At 40.9% G+C, this 6,387-nt stretch overlaps 1 non-coding gene across 1 annotated transcript; it reads left to right on the forward strand.

The window, feature by feature from the left end:
- Positions 1–2,257: 2,257 nt before the first annotated feature.
- LOC123453834 lies at positions 2,258–2,363 on the forward strand. The gene has a single exon (XR_006633012.1). It is a non-coding gene; the product is annotated as a U6 spliceosomal RNA (small nuclear RNA).
- Positions 2,364–6,387: the final 4,024 nt, after the last annotated feature.

Raw genomic sequence — 6,387 nt, forward strand, 5'->3', positions numbered from 1 at the left:
ATTAAGTAAAACTCATTTGGAGTTTTGAGACACATCTGACTCCACGATTTCAGATAAAGGATGTGGGCCAGCCTGTGGGATACCACAGCTCACAAAGCAGGCTTTCCACCGCCTCAACCATTCTCCTGACTCAGCCAATGGCCCCAAATTACATTTCTCTTCTGTCCTTAGTCCTCCATCCACCAATCCAGCTCTAACCTGAGTGTAACTGTGGTGGATGAAAGTCTAGGGAGATGTCTCAGAGTTGGAGGTACATGCTTGCAAGTGTGCTGACTTGAATTTGGTCCTCCCCAGTACCAACATAAAGTGGCACACAAATCTGCAATGCCAGCATGACCAGGACAGTGGGAGGCAGAGCCGGGAGTGTCCCAGAAGCTCAGGGGTCCTGACCGGCTGGCACACACAGAAGCAAAACACCAAGAGACCCTGTCTCAAAAGAGAAGATGGAAGGCGAAGACCAAAACCCTGAGGTCAGGGGCTGGAGCGATGGCTCAGTGGTTAAGGTGACGGCCTGTAAAGCCTAATGAACTGGAGGGTTCAATTCCCAAGTACCCACATAAAGCCAGGTGCACAAAGGGGCACACGCATCTGGAGTTCGTTTGCAGTGGCTGGAGGCCCTGGCGCACCCATTCTTTCCCTCTGCACTTGCAAATAAATAAATAAAAATGTTTTGAAGAGGAACAACTAAAATCCCCGAGATTGTCCTCTGACACACTGTGGTATGCGTTTAGTAAGCATGTGCATACACACCACCCCGTACACGCACAGGTGAAGGTGTTCCTGAGAAATGATAGCTGAGATTTTTCTGTAGTCTCTATCTGCGCCCTCACGTGCATACTTGTACATAAAAGTGTGCACATGTGCACACACTCACACACACACACACTCATGAATGGTGATCCTGGAGAATGATACCTGACATTGTCTTATAGTCTCCATACGTACCTTCTCCACACATGCATCCACATGCACACCTGCACATGCATACACCCACCCACCCACCCACCCACATGCACAAAACGTAGGTTTTCCTCCCTCCTTGGAAGACATGTAATGCTTTCTGTAGACAACCATATGAGGTTATTTTACTTGTGTATTGGTCAGATGATCAGTTGTTTGCTTCTGCACCTCATCTCTACTATCAGCTCAGACCCCTAGGATGGTCAGTCCACATGAGGCAGAAGGTATCCTGTGCCCTTCAAATCTTCTGCAGAGCCACTGCATGCAAATCTAGCCAGAACCTCTTCACCTTACCTGCATGAAGCCAGTGGAGACATGACTTGAAAATCGAGAAAAGTTGATGCTATGATCTGAGCCTCTACCACTTCAGATCCTCCAAGGCACTGATAAATCTCCTGTGGTGTGAACTGCAGGGCATGTCCCCTAGTTGGGTGTGTGGAAGGTCAGCTTGAGGTTCTTTTCTGAGAGTTAGGGCACAGCTGCCTTATTTTCCTTCTAGATGACCACCTGGAGCCTAAATTTCTCTCTGTTTCCCTGTCTCCACATTCTTGTTGCTGTTTGTGCAACATTGGATCTGAGAGTGGCTCCAAGAAAAACGATACTAAAAATTAATAGACTGATTTTTATAGAAGTTTGTGGTTTACAAAAAAATAGCATGAAGTAAAAGTTTCCATATACTCACAAAATATTCTCTACTGTTAACATCTTATATCAATGTGGTACATATATTACAACTGTGAACCAATACTGATTGATATATTATTATTGATGAAAGTCCATAATTCATATTATGAGTCAGTCTTTATGTTTACAGTTCTGAGTTTTAGTGAATGAATCATTTATGTATTTATTGGCTCTTTACTTTTGTAAGCATCATGCAGGAAGCATAAAACTGCCACAAAACCTCCTGATATTTCCCCTACCCAGACCCCATCTACTTCTCACCACTGCTGATAGTTTAATTCTCCCAATAACTTCACCTTTTCCAAAATTCCACACAGGTGAAATCACAGCATATAGTCTTTCTGGACTGGCTTCTGTTACTCAATCCATCCATATTTTTTTGTGACCTGAGAGCTTGTTGTCACTACATAGTAGTCCAATTGTATGGATGTGCCATCTTGGTTGGCTGTCCATTCATTTACTGAAGCATGTCATTCTTGCTTTCATGTGTCAGCAGGTATGAGCAAAGCTGCTATGAACATTTATGGACATAATTTTGAACACATTTGGGAAGGTAGCAAGGAGCATGCTTCAGGATCATGTGTGTGTTTAGTTGGTAAGAAACTGAAATGTTGTCTCACTTTGGCAGCACATATACTAAAATTGAAACTATACAGAGAAGATTAGCAAGGCCCCTGTGCAAAGATGACATGCAAATTCATGAAGTGTTCCATATTTTTTTGTCATGAGATGTCAAAAAAATAAAAAGAAAAAAAACTGAAATGTTTTCCCAAGTGGCAGTACAATTTTGTATTCCCTACTAGCAATGAATGAATGCTGCTATTTTCATTACATCCTTGACAGGATCTGGGGTTGTCAAGTTATTTTGAATTTTAACCATTCTCAAGGCTGTAGAGTTTAATTAATAATTCCTTAATAATATATGATGTTGAGTATTATTTGCTTATTTGCCATCTGGGCACTGCTTTGGATAAGTACTTCTTGAACTTTTAAAACCATTTTAAGCCTGCTTTTCAATGTTTTTTTTTAAGTAGTTTCATATTGTGTGTGTGCATGTGTGTGTGTATGTGTCTGTGATGTGTTCATATATGTGTCTGTGTGTGATGACGTGGGTGCACACGGGCCATGAAACATTTGTGGAGATCAGAGAACAACTTCAAGCGTTGGTCTGGTTTTTGCCTTCTACCTTGTTTGAGGCAAGGTCTTTTGTTCCTTGCTGCATACACTAGATCTCCCATCTCACTCTAGAAGTTTTGGGACTACAGACACTTATAACATTAGGTCTAGCTTTTAGGTGAGTCCTGTGGATCTGAATTCTGGTTGCCATGCTTGACTAGTAAGTGTTTTTGCCCAGTTAGCAATTTCCCCAATCCTTTTTAGTTAGTTGTAAAGGTCATTGTATAGGGCTGAGGAGATGGCCCAGTAGCTAAGCGAGCTTCCACTGTAGCATGAAGGGCTCATGGTAACAGTAGCCACCAAGTCCAGGTCCCCTTAACTCACATAAATATCTGAGCATAAACACACAGCTGTAACCTTAGTCAGTCTGCAGCAGGGTGAAAACCGGGTAAGGACTGGGGCTTGCTGACAGGCAGCAGCAGCTCGGGGTTAAGGGAGAAATCTCCTCTCAAGGAAATATGCAGATGATAATAAGAAAAGGACACCTGGGCTGGAGAGGTGGCTTCGTGGTTAAAGTGCTTGCTTGCAAAGCCAAAGAGCTCATGTTCAAATCTCCAGGTCCCACATAGCCAGACACACAGTGATGCCAGTGTGCAATGTTGCCTAGGGGGCACAAAAGGGCTCATGTGTCTGGAGTTTGTTCACAGTGGCTAAGGCCCTGGTGTGCCCATTCTCTCTCTCACTCTGTGTGTGTGTGTGTGTGTATGTGTGTGCTTGTGCATGTGCAAGTGACTCAAAAATAAAAACAAAAAGAAAAGGACACCCTACATTTTCCTTTGTCCTCTGCACACATGATCACGGGGCATGTGTATCTGCACATGCACATGCATATACCATACATCACACCACACATACTCGATACACACACACACACACACACACACACACACACACACACCAATAAAAGAGAGGGGGCCGGCAAGATTCCATCATGTAATTTGGATACAAGGTTCATGTTTTTCCGAGTTTGTAGCTTGGTTTTACATTATTCCCATTATATTTGCAGAGCAGAAGTTTTTTTCATTTTCATCACCAAATGCAAGGTCACTTTGATTTTCTCTTATGTGAAAGTTTTATACTTTTGTGGTTTATACGTAGGCTTAGGATCCAATTGGAGTCTGTTTTTGTGAAGAGTGTAAAGCCTGTGTCTAGATTTCCTTTTTCTTTGTCGCATGTGGCTAATTGTCTCAATAGCATTTGTGGAGAAGATGATACTCTCTTTGCTATTGCCTGCGCTCCTTTGTCACAGATCAGTTTGCTAGATTTATGTGGGCCTATTTTCAGACTCTCTGTTCTGTTCTACTGAAGAATTTATCTAATCTTTTGCCAAGCCACACTGTTTTGAAGTTGAGTAGTATCAGTTCTCCATGTCATTGTCCTTTAATATTGTGGTAGCTATTCTGTGTCTTCTCTCTCTCCATATAACCTTTAGAATGGTTTTGTTAATATTCATAGAATAACTGACTGAGATTTTGATTGGGCAGCACTGACTCCATAGAACGTGATGGGAAGAAATGGCACTGTGACGACATTGACTCATCCTATCCCGAATCATAGACGGTCTCTCCATTTGTTCAGAAGTTCTTTGACTTCTTCTGTTAGAAGCATGTTCCTCATATCGGCTTAATACATACTTTATTAGATTTATCCATAAGAGGTTTTTCCTTTATGGCACGAATATAAATTCTTGCTTTGCTTTCAATTTAAAATTACAATCATTCATCGCCAATATGTAAGAAAACAACTTTTCACATCTCTCTTGCAATTTTGATAAAATTTATTATCCATTCTATTTATATTGTGGATGCCCTATGTATGGCTCACTTAAGTTTGAGTCAGATAAGTGAGGTGTTTTTTTTTTTTTTTTGCTCAATATAGCACACTCAAATATTTCATAAGCTATTCTAATATAAAAAAGTTTATATGAAATTCAAATATAACTGAGTACCTCGAGTTTTTATTTTTTTGATCTGGCAATCCAAACATTTTCCATTGTGCCAAGTATCATGAACTGCACCCTTCCCCCGCATGCTCAGTGTTAAACACTTAGCCTCCAGTGCGCACACACACACACACACACACACACAGCACGTATGCTGAGGCAAAAATAAAGAAAGAAAGAAAAAAGAAAAGAAAAACAGAACAGAAAGGATATTCAGAGTGTCTCATCCCCTTGGAGCCAGTGTCATGCAAGGAAAGGAAATGACTGCAAAACCTCTGACCAGGTCCCCATGAAGTACAGTGAGCAAAATGACTTGAAGGATTTTCGTCAGCTCAGAAGCAGAGCTATACCCTTCACTGGAGCCAGCAGACAGGTTCAGATTTTGTGTATATTATTGGCATGCATAGTGCTTTAGCGTTTTAAACTCGCTAACCAATTCTCAAGGGAGATTTCATGTAAAAACCTGGATTTCAGTCTGGGTGTGGTGGCACACACCTTTAATCCCAGCACTGGGGAGGGAGAAGTAGGAGGATCACCCTGAGTTCAAGGCCACCCTGAGGCTACATAGTGAATTCCAGGTCACCCTAGGCTCCAGTGAAGCCCTACCTCAAAAAGCAAACAAAAAGAAGGAGGAGGAGGAGGAGGAGGAGGAAGAGGAGGAAGAAAAGAAACCCTGGATTTCTGTCTGTTCTCACCAGATCTAGAAAGTCGAATCATGAGGACAGTAATTTACTTAGGAAGCAGCTGCCTTTGTCTTCTGGAGCTTCCTGTTTGAGCGTGCTGATTGTTTTTCTGATAATCCAGCAAGAAAGAAGATGAATCATTTATTGAAGTCATAGTTCTATCAAAAGGCGTGGTGGCGCACGCTTTTAATCCCAGCATTCGAGAGGCAGAGGTAGGAGGATCACCATGAGTTCAAGGCCATCCTGAGACTGCACAGTGAATGAGACTGAGAGGATCGCATAACTGCAGATAAACAGGAGGGACTGATTTTTGTTTTTGGCATAAGCTGTGAAAATTACATATTTAGTATTCAAATATTTATATTTAGCATATATATATTATATATGTACATGTTATACACACACACACACACACACACACACACACACACACACACACACACATATATATATATATATATATATATATATATATATATATATATATATCATATGTCCTAAGATGCCTTTACAGAACACTCTAGCCTGGATAATTACAATCCTTAATGCTATACAAAGCCAGCAAGTGCAATGACAGTATCCATTCAGCTATTATTTATTTCTTGTCCTTTTATTAGCAGTATGCAAATTGTTTGTATGTTCATTAAATTTTTCTGTGATCTTGGGGCACTCTATCATGAAATTCTGAAGCATTATCTATTAAGTTCCAAGTGGCTCCAATTTGAGGATGAATTGCTTATTTTTTTTTTATTTCTGCACATTTTAATCCCTAGATTTTAATCCATATTAAAATGCTTAACACTTGTGGTAAGTTTTACATTTCTTAAGTGTTGCCTCATTAATGAGTCCATGGCAACATTTCCGAAATATTAAATGTCCCAATAGGCAGCGGAAAATTGAGTCAACCTCAAGATGTGTGTTGTCACATAAACACATGAGGGA

The sequence above is a fragment of the Jaculus jaculus genome, chromosome 12 (genome assembly GCF_020740685.1).
Source record: "Jaculus jaculus isolate mJacJac1 chromosome 12, mJacJac1.mat.Y.cur, whole genome shotgun sequence".
Lineage (NCBI taxonomy): Eukaryota > Metazoa > Chordata > Mammalia > Rodentia > Dipodidae > Jaculus > Jaculus jaculus.